We start from the raw sequence: 21,784 nt of genomic DNA on the forward strand, positions 1-21,784 counted from the left end.
AGGAATTACCCAAAATAAATCAGAGAGTAAAAATAGACTGAAAATAAATTAACACAGCCAAAATGACCTGCAGAGAAATATCAGGCATTCTAAAATATATTTAATTGGAATTCTAAAAAGAATAGGGAGTCAGAAAAAATATTTTAAAAAACAATGGGTGGAAAATTCTAAAATTAACTAAAACTATATATCATAGGGAAATGATCGTCAATGGGTCTGTCACATTCCTGCACACCTTACATTCAGAGGCATTATCTTTGTTCTGAACTATATTTTGAAACATATTTGTATAGCAAACAACCTTAGAAGATATAGTATCTCCCTCCAGAAAAAAGGGTAGCTTTGTTTACTGTCTTGGAAGACAGACATAGCATCACTCTCTAGAACAAAGGAAAGGTATGCTTGCTGTCCATGATAAAAAGATCGGATTCCCTAAGCTTGGGATCCTTGTCTATAACACTGCTCCCTTGAATATTCAGACATGATCTGGACTTCTTCAAATAATTTTGTGAGAACTGGAACTGAGGAAAATGTACTCATACTCTAGCTACCTGTACTGTAAATAATAAAGTACTCTTTAATACTTATTAGTTTGCAAGTTGAGTAAAATCTCAGACCATTCACAGTTTTTGACATATACACACAGATCCAAGCAGTTCAACATATCCTAAAAAAAAAAAAAGAATCAAAAATAAAACCACACCATGGAAGATCATACTCAAATTGATGAAAATTAGTAATGAAGGGAGAATATTAAATGCAGTAATATAAAAAGGCACATTATATCCAGCAGAATATAGTTAAGATTGACTGAATATGTCCCATAAGAAACTCTACAAGCCAGGGGCACCTGGGTGGCTCACTTCGTTGAACATCCAACTCTTGATTTTAGGGTTGTAGGATGGAGTCCCACATCAGCTCCACACTCAGTGTGGAGTCTGCTTGAGATTATCTCTCTCCTTTTATCAAAAATAACTTTGATTAAATCCCTCTGCCCCTACCCCCACTCACTCTCTCTCTCTCTAAAATAAATAAATCTTCTTTTTTTTTTTTATGATAGTCACACACACAGAGAGAGAGGTGGGCAGAGACATAGGCAGAGGGAGAAGCAGGCTCCATGCACCGGGAGCCCGACGTGGGATTCGATCCAGGGTCTCCAGGATCGTGCCCTGGGCCAAAGGCAGGCGCTAAACCGCTGTGCCACCCAGGGATCCCAATAAATAAATCTTTAAAAAAAGCTCTACAAGCTAGAAAATAATAAAGTAATATTTTTAAAGTGCTGAAAGAAAAAATAGGAAAAATATCTTTTAAAAATAAAGGCAAAATAAACACTTCCAACAAGCAAAGTTGATGGGCTTTATTGCCAGCAGACATGGCACTTCAAGTAATGTCAACAAAATTCCTGAGGTTAAAGGAGAAGAATGCTATTTAGAAAATTTAACCTACAAAAAGAAATAAAAAGAATCTAAAATGGTTAGTATATGGGCAACTTCTTCATATTTCTCATTTTTAGTCACCTTAAAAGACAACAATAGCAGGCAGTAAATGGAAATATTCCTCTATGAGGCTCTTTATATTAGGGGAATAACATTTGAAGGTTGATGGTGCTAAGTTAAAGATATACATTATATACCCTAGATCAACTCCTACAAGAAAAATAAAGAGGCATAACTATAAGATGATGGTAGAGGAAAATAGAATAATTTAAAACATTCAGGGCAAATTAGGCTATAAAAGGGGGAAATTAACAAAAACCAGATGGGACAAATAAAAAAAAATCACAAATTGGTAGATATATACCCATTATATTAATAATTACATTAATTTTAAATGATCTAAATGCTCTAATCAAAATGTAAAGATTCCTGGGTTAAATTAAAATAGAAGAAGCCCACTGTAGGTTGGTTACAAGAAATGTACTTTAAATATAGAGAAGTTAAACATGGAAAATTTAAGGCAAAAGTATGAAAAAGGTATATCAGGAAAACATTGACACTGTTATATCATATCAGAAAAAGTATATTTCAGCACAAGAAATATTCCTAAAACAATTATATGCCAACAAAATTGACAACCTAGAAGAAATGGATAAATTCCTAGAAACATACAACCCACCAGGAGTATAACATGAAGAAATAGAACATCTGAGCAGAGTGAATACTAGTAAGAAGATTAAATCCATAATTTAAAAAAACTCCCAACAAACAAAAGTCCAGGACAATATAGATTCACTGATGAGTTCTATCAAATGGTCAAAGAAAAAATAACAATAATCCTCAAACTCTTGAAGAAGAAGAAGAAGAAGAAGAAGAAGAAGAAGAAGAAGAAGAAGAAGAAGAAGAAGAAGAAGAAGAAGAAGAAGAAGAAGAAACAGCAGCGGAGGGAATACTTCTAAACTCATTTTATGAGGCCAGCATAACCCTGATACCAAAACCGGACAAGAAAAGAAATTTTCAGGTCAATATCCCTAATAAACATAAGCAAAAATCTTTAACAAAATAATAACAAACTCAATTTAATAATACATTAAAAGAATCATACACCATGATCAAGAGAGATTTATTCCAAGGATGCAAGAACAGTTCAACATCTGAAAATCAATCAATATGATACACTACATTAACAAAATGAAGGATAAAAATCATATGAGTATCTCAATAGATGTAGGGAAAGCATGTGACAAAATTCAACATTCACTTATAATAAAAAAAAAAACTCTCAATAAAGTGAGTACAAAGGGACTATACCACAACACAACAAAGGCTATATATGACAAGCCTACAGCTAACATCTTAATGGTAAAAGGTGAAATCTTTTCCTCTAAGATCAGGAACAAGAGAAAAGATAAGACAGGAGTGCCCACTCTCCCCACTTCTATTTAACATAATATTGGAAGCCCTAGCCAGAGTAATTAAACAAGAAAAAGAAAAGGCATCCAAATTGAAAAGGAAGAAGTAAAATTGTCACTATTTGAAGATGACATGATGTTATATATAGAAAACCCTAACCACCATCAAGAAAGTGTTGGAACTAATAAATTTAGTAAATTTTTAGGGTATGAAATCAATATATAAAAATATGTTGCATTTCTGTACACTAATAACAAATTGACCTAGATATGAAGAAAACAGAACTCTTCATTGCTGATAAAGATGCAAAATGGTACTTCCACTTGGAAAAGATTTGGCAGGTTCTTAGTTACACATACACATTAACCATAAAACTCAGGAATCCCACTAATGTGTATTTACCCAAGAGAAATAAAAACATGCTAATGTTAAACACTTTCTTGGATTTTTTTTAAAGAACTAATAACCTGTAATAAGTAATAACCCTTTAATATAAAATAGGAATGGGTTTTTAGATATACATACTGCAATACTTAAAAAATGAAATTAATTTGTCTGAAATTTGTTTTAAAATAACCCAGAATGGGTGAAAGAAACTCACCCATGGGTTTAATATTGTTTTAATTGGATGAGATGTACCTGGAAGTTCATTATACTAGTCTTTCTATTTTGTATGTGGTTTTTGGGTTTTTTTTAAGATTTTATTTATTTATTCATGAGAGAGAGGCAGAGACATGGGCAGAGGGAGAAGCAGGCTCCATGCAGGGAGCCTGACATGGGACTCGATCCCCGGTCTCCAGGATCACACCCTGGACTGAAGGCTGCCCTAAACCGCCAAGCCACCCGGGCTGCCCATGTATGTGGTTTTTAAAAGAAAAATAAAAATCCAGGGGAGAAATTCCTGAATTACTTCCTCTTTAATTTACAAACTACAATGATGCCAATTGAAATGTCCTTGATCTTTGAGTAGCAAGTGCCAAGGATTATAATTGTTGAGGGAGTATTGCTATCAGTTTGTTGCAATTGAATTTCCCTCCTCAACTTCTTGAAATGGAGGAGTAGGCTCAGTAGATATCACTCAGGCTTAAAGATCTGAGAAGCTATATTTATTCACCTCTACTTTTTATCTTTATTACAAAATTTTGATAGCCACAGTTAGGGGAGAAAATATTTTTGATGTTAGGGCAAGTATATCTTTTGTAGGATAACAACACATTCTTTATGGACTGTCTAATGTAAACAGACTAGTTGGCATTAACTATTTCATCAGAAAGTAGAAGTCCAGTTTAGTACACTTAAGTCTAGTTTAGTACACCCAAATCTTAGAGACATCAGCTCAAAATGACCCAGAACTCATGATTACAATTTTACCAAAAAAGGTAGAAACAGCTACAAACATAGGAGTTCATCCAGAGCAACTTTTCATCCAACAAAGTTTCAAATCAGCTTGATCAAGAAGACAAAATCATTCCATTGGTGCCCTATTCTGTATATTACATACCAGGAATCCTAGAAGTCATATCCAGCAGAATTTCAACTGAAGTTAACAAAACTCATATGGAGGTAGCAGCAGACATTTGCACATGGTCTGAAAGATGAGTCTGATATATTGTAGGACTTTAAATGTCATGCTGAAGACTCTAGAACTAACTAGTCTAAATATAATACTAATAATAAATACTAATCCTTATTAACAATTAATATTTCTTAACCAGTGCTCCCAGAATACTTCATTTTAATCATTTTATAGTTCAGCTATCTGTTTAAATTCCACAGAGATTTAGACATAATAATCAGTTTCCTTTTTTAGTATTTCCTTCAACCATAGCAGCAAATTTTTCTTTTTACTGTGCTAATTTCCCTTTATTTTTTTAATTTTTGTTTAAATTCAAGTTAGTTGGGCACCTGGGTCTCTCAGTGGTTGAACATTTGCCTTTGGCTCAGGTTGTGATCCCAGGATCTTGGGATTGAGTCCCACATCAGGCTCCCTGTGAAGAGCCAGCTTCTCTCTCTGCCTATGTCTCTGCCTCTCTCTGTGTCTCTCATGAATAAATTAAGTATTTTTTAAAAATTCAAGTTAGTTAACATATAGTTCAATATTCATTTCAGGTATACAAAGTAGTGATACAATACTTCCATACAACACCTAGTGCTCATCACAATGAGTGGACTCTTTAATCCCCATTACCTATTTAACCCATCCCCTCATTCATCCCTGCCCTCTGGTAATCATCAGATTGTTCTCTATAGTTAAGAGACTGTCTCTTGGTTTGCCTCTCTCTTTTCTTTTACCTTTGCACACTTGTTTCTTAAATTCCACATATAAGTGAAATCACATGGTATTGTTTTTCTCTAACCAACTTATTTATCTTAGCATAATACTCTCTAGCTCCATCCACATAATTGAAAATGGCAAGATTTCATTCTTTTTGATGGCTGAGTAACATTTATATATTATATATATATTATATTTTCATTATATATTCATCTGTTGATGGACATTTGGGCCCTTTCCATAATTTGGCTATTGTTGATAACACTGTTATAAACATCAGGGTGCATGTATCCCTTTGAATTGGTATTTTTGCATTCTTTGGGTGAATACCTAATAGTACAAATTGCTGGATCTAAGGGTATTTTCTACTTTTAACTTTCTGAGGAACCCCCATACTGCGGTCCAGAGTGGCTGCACCAGTTTGCATTACCACCAACAGTATAAGAGGGTTCTCCCTTCTCTACATCCTTGTTGACATCTTTTGTTTCCTGTGTGGTTAATTTTAGCCATTCTGACAGGTGAGACCTGATATCTCATTGTAGTTTATATTCATATTTCCCTGATGATGAGTGATAATGAGCATTTTCACATGTCTATTAGCCATCTGTATATCTTCTTTGGAAAAATATCTATTCCTGTCTTTTGCTCATTTTTTAACTGGATTGCTTTTTGGTTGTTGAGTTTGACAACTATTTGGATACTGATCCTTTATCAGATCTGTCACTTGCAAATATCTTCTCTCATTCCATAGGTTGCCCTTCAATTTTGTTGATTATTTCTTTCACTGTGCAGAAGCTTTTTATCTTGACAAAGTCCCAATAGTTTATTTTTACTCTTGTTTCCCTTGCCTCAGGAAGTGTATCTAGGAAGAAGTTGCTACAACCAATGTCAAAAAGGTTACTGTCTGTGTTCTTCTCTACGATTTTTATGTTTCCTGTCTCACATTTAGGTATTTCATCCATTTTGAATTTATTTTTGTGTATAGTATAAGAAAGTGGTCCAGTTTTCCCAACACCATTTGTTGAAGAGATTGTCTTTCTTCCATTGAATATTTTTTCCTGCTTTGTGGAAAATTGGTTGCCCATATAGTTGTAGGTCCACTTCTGGGTTTTCTATTCTATCCCATTGATCTAAGTGTCTGTGTTTGTGCCAGTACCATACTGTCTTGATCACTACAGCTTTGTAATATAACTTGAAGTCTAGAATTGTGGTGCCTCCAGCTTTGCTTTCCTTTCAAAATTGCTTTTCAGGGTTATTAAGGCTATACAGGGTCTTTTGTGGTTCCATACAAATTTTAGGATTGTTTGCTCTAACTCTGTGAAAAATGCTTTTGGTATTATTATTGTTTTTGATGCAGTTGTAAATGAGATTGATTCCTTGTGGTTGTGATTTGCATTTCCCTAATTATCAATGATGCTGAGCATCTTTCCAAGTGTCTGTTAGCCATCTGTATGTCTTCTTTGGAAAAGTGTCTTTTCATGGGAAGAACAAAGTGTCTATTCTACCTAAATAAATCTATACATTTAAAGCAATCCCTATCAGAATACCAACAGCAATAAGAGCCCAAATGTCCACCAATGGATGATGAATGGATAAAGAAGAGGTCATTAAATATATATATTATATATTTATAATATATATAATTTATTTCAATATTAATATATTATATATATTTAAATATATATTTACACACAGTGGAATATTATGCAGCCATAAAATAGGATGAGTTCTTGCCCTTTGCCATGTGGATGGAGCTAGAAAGTATTATGCCAAGCGCAATAAGTCAGTCAGAGAAACACAAATACCATGTGATTTCACTTATATGTGGAATTTCAGAAACAAAACAAATGAACATAGGGGTAGGGAAGGAAAAATGAAAACAGAGAAGGAAGTAAATCATAACAGACTCTTAACAGTAGAGAACAAACTGAAGGTTGCTGGAGGGGAGGTGGGTAGGGGGATGGGCTTAATGGGTGATGGGCATTAAGGAGGGCACTTGGTGGGATAAGCACTGGGTGTTAAAGGTAAGTGAGGAACCACTACATTCTACTCCTGATACCAGTAATATGCTATACATTAACTAACTTGAATTTAAATTAAAAAGAAAAACAAAAACAATATTTGTTCTCCCAATCCATGAGCATGGAACGTTTTTCCATTTGTTTATGTCATCTTCAATTTCTTTCATCAGTGTTTTATAGTTTTCAGAGTATAGAGCTTTTACCTCTTTGGTTAGGTTTATTCCTAGATATCTTATTCTAGACTTCAAGTTATATTACAAATGCAACAGATCTCCATACATTGATTTTGCATCCTGCAACTTTATTGAATTTGTACATCAGTTCTGCAATTTTTCAGAGTGAGGGTGGGAGAGTCTTTCCCTTTTTTATTGTTAAATGCATAAAAACACATACAACATCCATGCAGGGTATGGCAAATTCTCTTCTGCATGTTGATAGACATTGAAACATCATTTACTCTTTTAGAAGACACCTCAATAAATATTTCCCCACTGAAAGAAGGTGGAAATGGCACTAGTTTTTTCCCTTTTCTAAAGTTAAAGTTAATCTGTACTTTCATGAAATGTATTGTGTGATTTAAAAATATAGCCTCTCCTTGGATAAGAGTTTACATTGTTCAAGTACAAACTTGCTAGAGAAAATAAAGATTGAGTTAGTTTCTAAAACTGGATTGTGACTTAAAAAATGAATAGTCAGTATTTAAAAAGCATAGTAAATTCTCAATGGCAAGGGCTATTTACCCATTTAGTTGATAATCATACAGGCCCTCTGTCCCTATTCTTCTGGCTATTTTATTATCCACCATAATCTTTAACAGGAAATGAACAAAGAAGTAAAAAAGAAATGAAACACAACTGTTACCAGGTGAGGTTCAGAGGCTAATGCTAGACAAGCAGGATTAATGAGGCCTATTAAGGACTGAAACACTCCCATCTTTGGATTTGTTTCCCAAGTTTTCCTTGACCCCAATATCATGGACAATCGAGAATTGCTTATATAAAAAGAGGAAAAAATTTTTAAAAATTATCTGAGCCAACACAAGATACAATATTTTTAAATTACATTTTAATTTTTTAAGAACCAAAGCCCCTGGCCAGACATTTCTTCCTTAATCCCCTGTGATTTTGTTTTAGAATTCATAAACTGCCATTTCCTTTCATTGTAAGAAAACAACTGATGATGCATGATTCAGCATCAACCACGAGCACCAAATCTTTCTTACCTGCCATGGTTGACCAGAGCCCAGTTATAAAAGCTCTTTCCAGTCCTATTATGTTTAACAAGCAGGGATAAGTCTGTTCTTCTGACAAAATACTCAAGATATATTTTGTCTTTTACTTTAATCTTGTCTACTGTCTGCCATCCTGTAAAGGATATAAAGGTGAAACATCTAGACAACTGGAAGTACCCTCTATATTCTGCTTCTTAGAGGAGCTGACCTTTTCTATACAACTCTTCAGGCAGCCGGATGACCTTTAATATTCAGTACATTTCCCCCTACGTTGATAGTTCATGCTAGCTTCTTTTCTGGCCCCTTAACTTTCACGTAGCTAATGTGTAAATGTGTAAGTTTTGTGTGAATGCCCTTGCAATTCAATTGGTAAAAAATACCAGTTTATAAATAAAACTTATCGTGCTTGTTTTCATTTTCCTTTATGTGAAATTTTCTCTAGGAGAAAATAGTGAGTCTTGCTGAGTAAAAACCCAAGAACAAAATGTACACAGTTCTCTGTTCTAATGAAAGTATTTTAAATGGGTAATAAGGCATGAGAAGAGAAAAAATTATAACACAGGTCACTGAACCAAATGATCAAGCAAGGAGTTCTCTCTAAAGTAACAGTCAACACTCAGCATGTACTTATGGGGTTGTCAGGCAACAGGGATTTCAGCAGGATTCTTTCTGCTTATATAAGTTGAAGTTCAGTGAAACTGGTATGAAACTCAGAGCTGTAACCCTGCCATTCTACCATGAAGAAAATTATATTTTTACAGGATTGAAGTTTTTGTTCAGCTAAGTTGTAGTCATGGTCTCAAATTCCTGGTTCCTTTAATAGCCTAAAGAGAACTAGGAATTATAATTGAAATTTTTTAAAGAGATGTATTTTAAACAAACAAGATCTGAAATTATGCCTTTGTTGAGTATGCTTTAAATTTATAGATGAACTCATCTTGATTTCTTTTTTTTAAAGATTGATTGATTGATTGATTTGAGAGAGAGAGAGAGAACATGAACAGGGGGAAGGGTAGAGGGAGAAGAGACTCCCTGCCAAGCAGGGAGCCTGATGCAGGACTCAGTCCCAGGACCCTGGGACATGACCTGAGCCAAAGGCGGACGCTTAACCAATTGAGCCACCCAGGCACCCTTTATTCTTGATTTCATGGCCCAGCCTACAATTATACCACCATTCATAAATTATCTTATCCTATCATTTGGATTGGGACTCTTTTTCTTTATTAGAGAGTCCCAATTATCTCATATATTTACTCATTACTTCTAGGATAGCAAGATGTTAGAGACTGGACATCCTAAAGTCTGGCATAGCACTGACCATTTGAGGCCACAGAGTAAAGCCTTTTGAATGTGAGTGACATATAATCTTCCAGTAATCTTTGACTGACTCGCAGGAACAAAGTAAAATTTCACCAACACAGTTCATCCCAAAGCACTAAGAAATATCTGGGTTTCTATAGTTGTCAGCTACAGCACAATCAAACTTTTCTCATCACATGGCCTCCTTCTTTTCTTGTGGTCACCTAACTAGACACCATCTAGTCTCTCTATTCTAATATCATCTAAACTTCCATCATTCATTGGCATTCCTGTTACTCATTATTACCAATATCCTAGGAATCTAACTTGGTTTGGGTACTCACCCTAACCAGCCCTTTCAAGTTATCTCCATCACGCTGTTGATTGAGTGTATGTGGCATCATTTTCCAGGGCAGAGAGAACAAAAGGTGACCATAAAACCAATTCAAAAGGCCTCACCTGGGTAGAACTCTCAATTTGATTGTCCAATTAGGAAATATTTCCTGTTCAACTGATATACAGACTAATCCCTTCCTTCTAAGGAATGCAATAAAAATAATCTAGTTCTCATTTTTTTAAGCTGCAGAAACTGGGTCCAGAAAATTTTTCTAAAAGTTAGTCTGGTCATGATCCTAGGCAAGGGATTGGCAAACTTTCTGTAAAGAATCGGACAGTAAATATTTTAGGCTATGTGAGCTATATACAATGCCTGTCACATACTATTCTTTGGGGGTTTTTTTATAATCCTTTAGAAGTTTGCTTATCATTGTTCTACCATTGTTCTTCCAATGCCTACCAACTGTTATGGACTGAATTGTGTCTCTCCTACATTCATATTTTGGAACCCTAACTTCCACTGTGAGTGTATTTGGATATAGGATCTTTAGGAGGTGATTAAGATTAAATGAGGTCATACGAGTAGAGTCCTAATTCAATAGGACTAGTAGCCTTATAAAAGAGGAAGGGAGCTTGCTCGTTCACCCTATCTCTCATGCATACACTTTGAGAAAGGCAATGTAAGCACACAGTCAGATAAGGTGGCTACATGCAAGACAAGAGAAGTCTCAGAATGGAGACTACCTCACCAAAACCTTGATCTTGGACTTCGTACCCTTCAGAAATGTAAGAAATAAGTTTACATGGTTTAAGCCACTCAATCTATGGCATTTTGTTATGGCAGCCCAAGCAGACTGAGACATCTGCTAATCACACTAGAAATCATACACATAATTCTAGGTAGCTACAATAAGCAGGATTCTTCATTCAGTTTGAATACATGTTAAGAGATTAAAGAAATAGATTATTAGCTATAATTATAAAGCAGGAATAATAAAGGCCCAAATTTCTCAAGGTCACCTCCTACCTCAGATTCAAAACTTGTGCAAAAATCTAATGCTCCATTATCTGTTTAAATATTCAAGAGGCATCTTTATCATATGTGTATGTGAATGGAAACGTATTATTCAGATCCTCCTTAAAGGGAAAACTTGATGCCCAGTTATGGGAAATGCAGACAGTGGACAGCACCAAGTGCCAGCTCCCTCAGAATCAGCCTGAGCTGAGGAGAGAGGCTTCTTCCCAGATCATATCCTTCCCAGGGCAGTTTGCACCCAGAAGATGAGCAAGGTGTGTATACAAATTTCAGGCCATTTTGTCCCAATATGGACTTACTTCTACATCCCCATTCCTTTCACATCTTGCACCCAAATTCCATCTCAAAGTCTGCTTCTAGAGAGTGACATGTGACAAAGACCTAATCTCTATGTATGACAATTTACTATTCAATTATTCAATATGCTACCCCCAAATTAATGACTATCCTTTTTACAACTACAAACCAACAAGGCCATTTCTAATTTCACAAATACATGCAATTTCTTATAAGTTATTTCAGTCAACATCTTTCATTTTGAATCTTTTTCAGAATTTGTGGCAGAATAGTAGACACTAATTGTGATCTTATTCCTGTGTCTTATGAGATATCTTATCCCTTAAAAGTCCTGTTTGATTTTCAAGTTTATGGAAAAGCCTCCAATCTTTGATTTTTCTAAACTATTTTGAAAATTTTCAGTACAAAAGAGAATTATTTCAGTGATTTTTCAGTGTGTCAGTGCCTGTCTATCCATCAGTCTAGTCCACTCTCCACTTATGAGCTCTTGTAAGACAAAAAGGGTTTTAGTGAATTGTGCTATAATGCAAGGCCACAGGCTCACATTGAGGGACACTATAATACATGGTCCTATGAAACTTGTCAGTATATCTGCTGTAAAGATGGCTTTGAGGATGTTCATCATGAAATTGAGCAGTGTCATCTTCATGAGACCGTTCAGGAGAAATGTATTTCTTCTCTCAACATTAAGAATTGTGTTTATCCTCAGCAATTCATCTGCTTTTTATCTTACATGAATCATGCAGAGTTCATCCTTGAGAAAGTAGTCTGCATAGTGGCTAGACTGATATAAACTGCTTCCTAGCCCAGTTCTGCTGCTGACTAGCTCTATATCCTTAGATGCATTAAACTCTCTGTACCTTAGTTTCCTCCTCTGTAAAATGATATTAAGGACAGAAACTTCCTCACAGATTGATATCAAGAAATAAATGAATTATACATACATAATACCCATAGCACAGAAAAAAAAAACTCAATGATATTATTTCTTTTTTAAATTGGTCTACCTAAGGCTACTACTTCATGGGGTATATATTTTGTGTTTTCTGCTCATTTCCCAAGTCTTGCAATTGGTGTTTATTTTGCCTCAACTTTCTTAATGTCCTCTTTTTAAAATGTGTAATATTCATCATCTGTTGCTGATCATGAAATTAATAAATTTTCAATGTCTAAATGTGACATAGACAGATGCTGAAGGCAGTATGCAGCTTAGAAGCTGCTTATGACTCTCTCCCTCTCCCTCTGCCCCATTCTTCTCTCTAAGAGAAGAAATACATCTAAAAAAAAAAAAAAAAAAAAAGGCAGCCGGGGATAGCCCCAGAGACCCAGCAGTTTAGCATCACCTTCAGCCCGGGGCCTGATCCTGGAGACCCAGAATCGAGTCCCACATCGGGCTCCCTGCATGGAGCCTGCTTCTCTCTCTGCCTGTGTCTCTGCCTCTCTCTCTCTCTCTCTCTCTCTCTCTGTCTCTCATGAATAAATAAATAAAATCTTTAAAAATAAAGAAAAGAAAAAGAAAATGAGTAATTTCTGAAGATTTAATACACAGTATTGTGATTATGATCAACAATTACTGCATTATATACTTCAAAGTTTCTAAGAGACTAGATCTTAAATGTTCTTGCCACAAAATCAAATAATTGAGGTGATAGAAGTGTCCACAGATGCTACACTATTAATCTTATTGTATATATAAATGCATCAAATGAATACATTGTGCACCTTAAACTCACACAGTGCTGTATGTCAAATATGACTCAATTTTTTAAATAATAAAAATAGATTTTTAAATTATAGAGGGGATCCCTGGGTGGCTCAGTGGTTTGGCGCCTGTCTTCAGCCCAGGGCATGATTCTGGAGACCCCGGATCGAGTCCCACGTTGGGCTCCCTGCATGGAGCTTCTTCTCCCTCTGCCTGTGTCTCTGCCTCTCTCTTTCTCTCTTTCTCTGTCATGAATGAATAAATAAAATCTTAAAAAAAAAGAGAGAGAGAGAGAGATCTATAGGGGCATCTGGGTGGCTCAGTTAAGTGCCTACTCTTGGTTTCACTCAGATTGTGATCTCAGAATCCTGAAGTTAAGCCCTGAGTCTGGCTCCCCATCAGCACAGAGTGTGGGGAGGGGCACAGAGACTGCTTGTCCCGCTCCCTTTGCCCCTTCCCCCACTCATTCTCTCTCTTTCTCTCTCAAATAAATTAAATATTTAAATATATATATATATATAGAGAGAGAGAGAGAAATCTATAATATTATTGATAATATACACCATTTATTGAACACTTGGTAAATGCTAAGCTAAATGCTTTGCATATATTAAATATTTTAACCTTCACAGAAACGTTATTGCTATTTTCTTCATTTTGCACATGAGGAAATTAAGCTTGAAGTAAGAGCACCACTTAACTCAGGATCTCACAGCTGGCAAGTGAAATTCAAACCCACATTTTACAATGTCACCACTCTGAGATAGCTACTAGAAACATTTCCATATAATTTCTTCACCTTCATATGTTCTTTGCATATTTGTATATGTGTATATTTTAATGGAAATACTTTCCGTAATCTTACATTTATTTGTTCCCATTAATTTCAGTAATTAGTATTTTAAATACTAATAACTACATAATATTTCACTTTATGTTTACGTCATAATGTACTTAAGCATTGTTTTTTTGCCAATTTTGTTTTTTTGTAAAACTTTCACATTCTTAAACATAGAGATTTATAGTCCTCTCCCAATTACTTATCTAGTACAAAATCTTCCAAGTGAAATTACTGGGTTAAGATACATGACCATTTTAAGGCCATTATTCATATTTCCAAAATGTTTTCAAGAAACATTGATCACTTTAATCTTGCAGTAAAGTCCAAAGAGGTTACCATCATGTCCAAGGTCAAATTAAAAAGAACTATTTTAAATTGTATTGGACTCTTATTGGAATTACATTATACGGATAGACTTGTTTAAAGGAAAACAATCTTTCAACCAAGAATATGGTATGCCCTCCCCACAAAAATGTATATGGCATGTCCCATTATTTATTTGTCTTTCTCTATAATTCAATATTTTTATAGTTTTTCTTCATATAGATCTTATGCACTGGGGATAAAATTTATTTCTAGATATTTTATATTTTTGTTATTACTATATAAGTGACTTCTTCCATTATACTTTTTAAATGATTTTATTTACTTATTCGAGAGAGAGAGAGAGAGAACATGAGCAGGGAGAGAGGCAGAAGGAGAGGGTCAAGCAGGCTCCACTGAGCATGGAACCCAATATAGGGCTTGATCCCAGGACCCTGAGATCAAGACCTGAGCTGAAGTTACATGTTTAACTGATTAAGCCACACAGATGCCTCTCCATAATGTTTTATATCTAATTTTCTATTATATAAAAAAAGCTTTTTAGTTATGATTTATTTTCATTAATATTTAACTTGTAGCAGAAAATTATAATTATTTCTCATATCAGTACTATTCACTGTTTAGTTGATTTTTGTGGATATTCTATATGCCAATCTGAAGATTAGTAGAGAAGCAAATGTAATTATCCAGGTGAAAATTCCTACCCCTTCTCCTCTTGCCTGCTCTTGGGTTTGTTCACAGTTTCCCAGATACATAGGAGGCAGTGCAATCAGCCTCATCAGGGAAAAGTATTTTACCACCAACACTGTTTATAATTTCAGAATCAAAGCAGTAGTAAAAAGCAGATACACCTAGTCCCTGCACCCTACACAAACCTCTGCTACTTGGTGGTCATAGCTCTAGTAAGGGCCTGAATAGGCTTCACATAGAACACCAGTAGAAGATCATTCTGTATTCTCATAGGAAAGAGGGGAGATCAAAATGGCCAAGAGTAGATAGGGGCATGAATTCATGAAATGACCCTAATATTTTCCAAATCTATTTGTAAGGTGTTTTCATCTTTAAAAAGACTGGTTAAGTAAAAAAAAAAAAAAAAAAAAAAAAAAAAAGGACCATAGGTGTCATCTTCTCAAGGTTAAGATGTTTTATTATTTTTAAAACCAATTTTAGGATAATATTCACATATTATCTCAATAGCATATCTTTAGTGGCTTATCTTTGCTTTGTAAGCCACATACACAAGTTTTGGATTTTCTGTGTTCTCTGGGTGTGCATAGTCCTTAAAAATTTCACATTGTGAAATTTTTCCAATTTCATGCCCCTGTCTGAGGAAACCCTAACACAATGTCCCACACACATGCCTCACCCCCACTGCACTGCCTGAGTTGGGAATGCTGGGCTCTAGCTCTCTCTCTGCTACTACCAGTTTGATAGATGATCTTGGGAAATTCACTTGATGTCTCAGCCTTGTTTTCCATTCTTAAAGGGAAAAATTCAAGTGATATTACTCTAAGACTCCCATCACTTTATGATAATCAAAACTCCAAATGAGCAACTTTTAGCTTCTCACAGACTTTTACCCAGCTTGTGGTTTTCTCATGTTTTTTTCTTCTCTTTCTGCCACTATGAACCATGACATTGTTAAAACCCAGCCACAAAAAGTAAAGCCCTGAAAAGCATAAACCATAGAATTTAAGAAGACCTTAACTATTCTTTTCTGAGTTTCTCATCTGACCCTCTGCTTGGAGGCTTCTGGACTACTTCATGTGATAAAGACATGGCCCTGCACCTGCTGTGTTCTCTTCCACTGCATTGTTACTTGACATGACATGACAATAATGACCATGACAGCAATAACATATCCCAGGGCTTGGTTCCTACATTGGGAAATGTGTATCAAATAAATAAGTTAATGAAAATTTTAATAAGTATTTTAAGTTTATTGTCATTGATTATTTAAAGCTCAAAATAAATCCATAGCAAAGTAATCTACCCTGAATGACAAAAAAAAATCATGTAAGTTTCCATTTTTTTCACATCCTGCCATGACATCTAAACTCTTGCTGCATAGTCATCCTGCCATAGAAAATACAAAGGAGATATAGGCCTGCTCATTGAGTTATTAGTTACACATCCTCCATGAATTATAGAAAGGGCATAATAATATAATTATAGAAAGGGCATAAATGAGGACCTGAATCATCCATGCTGAGATGTGGATACAGTTTATGGCTATTTTCTTTTCCAGGTAGCCTCTCATGGAGAAATTTTTGGAAATGACAACATGGCTATGCATTTTGAGGGTTTACTTACCAGGGCTATAAGTTGTCTTATAGTGAAGCATTATTATTTTATTTCCCTGTTATTGTTACATGATTAAGTCAGCTAACCTCCTATTCTTTCATGGTGATTAAAACTCTGAAGCTGCATGTTATATGAAGAGAGGGGAACATCAAGCTCTCAAGCTGTATGATCCCTGTGCCCTTTCCTCTCCTCAGAGGCAATACCGGTCAGTGATGAAGACCTCCTGGGTTCAAATACTCTACCCATGAAACACTGGGCAACTTGCTTACCCTCTCTGTGCCTCTGACCAATGAAATGAAAATAGTGGCACTGACTTACAAGGTTGTAGTAAGGACTTAATGCATTAAGGCCTGTTGGGCTCTCAGCACCCTGCCTGGTACCTTGCATACATTATTGTAAGCATTTACTGATTTTTTCCATTCATTCTGTGCTCCAGCAGCACTTGACTTTTTTAATTCCTCAAATGTGATGAACCCTCTCTTGACCTTAGGACTCTACACAGGGACTCTCCTTCATCGTACTTACCCCAGTAAGTAATCATATATGCATTTGTGTGATTATCTGTTTTATGTCTGCCTTCCCCCTTGTGAGGTCAGGAACTGTTCTATCTCCCACTGCACACCTAGATATAGGTCAGTACTCACCGTAGATGCTTAATAGATGTGTGTTAAATGCTAAGTGAATAAATAATAAATCCAAGAGAAGAAAAAGAATCTAAGTAATTTTAAAAACCATCGTAGGGACTTGGGTTTGTCAAGGCTCCGTTTCAAGTCCATTCCTTATCTGCTCTATCCTATTACAACATCAAATCTCAGTTTAGCTTAAAATCTTAGAGGTTTTCTTTTACATATTTCCTTTCAAAGTGCTTCTTCAGAAACCATATTGCAGAAGTTAATCACATCTTTTAGAGAACTTCATAAATGTGTGATAGGATCTCAGCGTTTACTTCATTTATTTCTTCTTTGAAATTTTGGATACTATGCATGAAAATCTAATCAAATTAAATCAGTCAGTAGTAAATACAGTGTTCCCAGAACAAAACTTCCTAGCAGGTGCAAGAGTTTGAAATTCCACATTTGTCCCTTTAGGAAGGCAAGACAAAACTGCTCTAGACCCTGGGCACCCTAAAGATATTGTTATTTTGATTTAGGGAATGCAGTTTGCAATGAGGAGGCACTTGCAGAACAAGGAAATACTGTTCAGTGGGGAGTATGTATTTGATTTTTCCCATTATTAGCATATTATTAGTATTTTTCCATAAGGAAATTAGCACCCTCGGATAGAGAGGACCAGATGGCTAACATTATAAAAAGCACTTTGAACTGCTCTGGGAGAAGGTTTTCTCTAACAATATTATTCAAGCCATCATTCAAAATATACTTAGAGGGTCTGATAAAACTTAAGGCCACAAAGAAGGGAAATAAGTTTGACAAAGGCTCTGTTTGACGTTAAAGCATCACAACACCTGTCTTTTATTCAATTCATTCAAATATACAACCTAGTTATGCCTTTATGACCTTGCTACTCAAATTGTGGTGTGCAGACCAGCAGCAGCAGCATCACCTGAGAGCTTGTTAGAAATGCAGACTAGAAGTCCACATCTCAGTGTTCTGAATCAAAATCTGCATTTAACAAGATTCCCCAGGTGATTTGTATGCACATTAAATTCTGAGAAGCAGTGCTGTAGTTTTACTAAAAGCAGTGAAAATTAAATGGAGAATTTCAGTGCCAAAAAGAAATACAATGCTTATGAAAAAGGTGTGTGGGGGATGGTTAAAAGATTTTATTTATTTATTTATTTATTTATTTGAGAACAAGAGAAAGAACAAGAGCTCGAGGAAGGGAAAAGGGGTAAGGGGCAGAGGGAGAGGGAGAGGGAGAGAGAGAAGTAGGCTTTCCACTGAGCAGGGAACCTGTGGCAAGGCTCGATTCCAGGATCCCAGCATCACAGCCTGAGCTGGAGGCAGACATTTAACTGACTGAGCCACCCACATGCCCCCACAGAGATGTATTTGTTAAAGTGTAGGAAAATGTGATATGGCAGCTGGGGCCAGGGAGTCTGAAAAACTTAACCACCAGCTCTGCCTCTCACTGGCCATGTGCATTAAATACCTCTCCCGAACTCGCATCCTCTGGACCCACCTTTTTAACTCCAGCCATTGCCATTGCGGTGGGAACCAGCATTGCACATCTGTAACCTGACAACACCTGACTTCAGCTGTTTCAAGTAGCTGTGTCTTTCCACCCTGGGTTTCTCTGCTGCTTCCAGGAGACATACCTTCAGGAACCTAATTGGTCATTCTGAACTATCAAGAGCCTTTAATTTGAGAATTCTCCCCCCATAAGGCTAACCTTGACTGACCCTGAATAGCAGCTGCAGTCAATTCTGAGGTGGATTCTATAGAGCACTCCTGGCAGAATAAGTCCCAGTAGCCAACAGCAGTGGCTAGCTGTTTATAGGATCTGTGGCTTTCTTCTAACCAACAGAATACACAAAGATGATGACATGACATTCATGTGATTACATCACATTATATACAACGCCGGCTTGCCAGCAGACTCACTCTAGAGAGTCTCTCTCCTTAGCTGGCTCTGAAGAAGAGTGGCCATGTTGGGAGGCTCTCATGGCAAAGAGCTGAGGGCAGCTTCTAAGAATTGAGCTGGCCTCAAGCCAACAGCCAGCTAGATGCCAGTGCCCTTAATCATGCAGCTACAAGGAAATGGATTCTAATCATGCAGCTACAAGGAAATGGATTCAAATCAAGTGAACTTGAAAGAAAATTCTTTCCCAGGTGAGCCTCTACATGAGCACACAGCCTGGCCGACAGCTTTATTATAGCCACGTGAGACCCTGATCAGAGGACCCAGCCAATCTATGTCACTGTCCTCACCACAGAAACTGTTAGACTGTTAAATAATAAACTGTTTTAAGTCCCTAAATGTATTGTAATTTCTTATGGAGTCATAGAAAACTGATATACCCTCCAATACCCTGCAAGCCTCATGAGGTGAGGAACTATATCTGATATATCCAAAACCTAGTTGACTATGTGACACGTAACAGTTGTTCAAATAATAAGTCATATGTTATATAAACACATATCTTTGGATTTCTGAACAGAATTCATAGTATTTATATCTAAAAGTATATCCTGCCATCACTAATATAGTACTGGAGGCAATAGCCATATATTAAATCTCTATTAGCAAACTGCATATGTACAGATTATAACACAAACAAAACATGCAATCAAAAAGGAAATAAACCCAGAAATATTTTTTACTTTCAATACCCCTAAATGTCTGACCAAGATTTGACCCAATATTTTTAATGCTCCAGACTCCGATCACATAAACACTGTTAACATACTTTTCCTTCTAGCCTTTTTTCTTTTTATGTCTTTTCAAAAATAGTTGAGAGCATATTATAATAAAATTGCTACCTGGATTATTTCACTTAACATCCTTTTGTAAGCACGTTTTATTGTCATTACCAAATGAGCCATTTTCAAAGACACATTTCAAACACTTGGCTTTGCAAGGTTTCAAAAATGTTCTTTCAGCGTTCTCTGCCTGTTATTGTCTCATATCAACAGTCCACTGCTCTGAACAAGTGTGGCACAGCTGGCCTCTATGCTGGTACAGCCAACTAGACCCGGATTTCCTAATTTCAGTCATATCTCTTCTTCTCATCAGAGGGGATGGCTCAGGGTTCCAGATGAAACCCCAACAAATTGAAGAAAACATCACAACACTCCATTTTATAATAAACTCAAATCCTCTTCTAACCTAAAACTCCTTGCAAAGGCTTGTTATAACTACTGCAACCAACTCATTGATGCTCAGTTGTTATATATGTATATAAACACTGGTAATTTGGCCATGGACATTTACTTCCTGGATAAATTTTTCATTTTCTCACTTCATTGCCTTAATCTCACTCATTATGGATTTCCCATACAGATGCCATATAAAACATACCAATGACTAGCTGGAGTTGGGCTCAAAATCCCCTTGCTTGTATTGCTATCTCATTACTTAATGTCCTCTTAGAAGGCTACTGATAAAAAGTGATTAAATATGCTGGGAGCTATAGGAATAAAAGGAACTAGGACACAAAGACCTATTAGTTATTGTAAAACAACTGGCATCAGCTGGTATTTGGATTGTCAAATCTAATTTCATACTTTTCTTAAGGATCTATAACCCTTTCTGAGCAGTGAATATTTGCTCTCTTATTGAAGATCAGTAGAAACGGAAAGCACCCAACCTTCTTCAGGAATAAATTTTCATGGCTGCTATTGTTTCTTTGGTTCTAAAACGGCCATGAATGTCTTCTTTCAAATATCTCAGGTTGGGGATGCAAGGAACAGCCTTTGGTAAGTTGGTTGGTTTGCTTTTATTAAAACCCACTCCTCTTATTTGATTTCCCACAAACACTGAGAACTAAAATACTTTAAAATTGTGATGTGATGAGCATTGGGTGTTATACGCAACTGATAAAGTATTGAACATTATATCTGAAACTAAGTATGTACTATAGGTTGGCTAATTGAATTTAAATAAAAAAAAAATTGTGATCAAGTCAAACATTTCCAAGCCTGGTTGAATTCAATTCTATTCTATACCTACACCCACACAACTGAATGTGTCTGGAGAAAAACACTGATCTCACTTTAAATTCATGGCCACCAATTTCACAACAAAGTTAACCCTTCCGTTTGAGCACTAGATCTAAGGCCATCTCTCCTGTTCAAGGACAGCTCTTCCTGGGGTGCCTGGGTGGCTCAGTAGGTTGAGCATCCACCTTTGGCTCAGGTCATGATCCCAGGGCCTGGGATCGAGCCCTACATTGTGTTCTCTGTACAGCCCTCTGCTTGGCTGGGACCCTGCTTCTTCTCCAGCTTGTGCTCCCTCTGTCAAGTAGATAAATAAATAAAAATCTCAAAAAAAAAAAAGGGGGATCCCTGGGTGGCACAGCGGTTTAGCGCCTGCCTTTGGCCCAGGGCATGATCCTGGAGACTAGGGATCGAATCCCACGTCGGGCTCCCAGTGCATGGAACCTGCTTCTCCCTCTGCCTCTCTCTCTCTCTCTCTCTGTGACTATCATAAATAAATAAAAATTTAAAAAAAAAATCTCAAAAAAAAAAAAAAGGATAGCATTCCCACAATCTTTCTTCCCTCCAAAACCATTCATTTTCACATCTGTACTTGTCATGCAGCATTTTTACCATCTTTTTAAAATAGCATCAATGATCCCACTCTCCCT

At 36.2% G+C, this 21,784-nt stretch overlaps 1 long non-coding RNA gene across 6 annotated transcripts in view; it reads right to left on the reverse strand.

Annotated features, from left to right (window-relative positions):
• LOC144320492 (uncharacterized) overlaps positions 1-21,784 on the reverse strand; it is a 404,605-nt gene that overhangs the window by 183,107 nt on the left and 199,714 nt on the right. Inside the window, exon 5 of one of the 6 annotated variants that reach the window (XR_013386067.1) lies at positions 8,368-8,509. The exons of the other annotated variants lie outside the window; for them this stretch is intronic. This is a non-coding gene — a long non-coding RNA (uncharacterized LOC144320492). The remainder of the gene's footprint in view (positions 1-8,367; positions 8,510-21,784) is intronic. 6 annotated transcript variants of the gene reach the window in all.

Source organism: Canis aureus, chromosome 9, assembly GCF_053574225.1.
Source record: "Canis aureus isolate CA01 chromosome 9, VMU_Caureus_v.1.0, whole genome shotgun sequence".
Taxonomy (NCBI): Eukaryota; Metazoa; Chordata; class Mammalia; order Carnivora; family Canidae; genus Canis; species Canis aureus.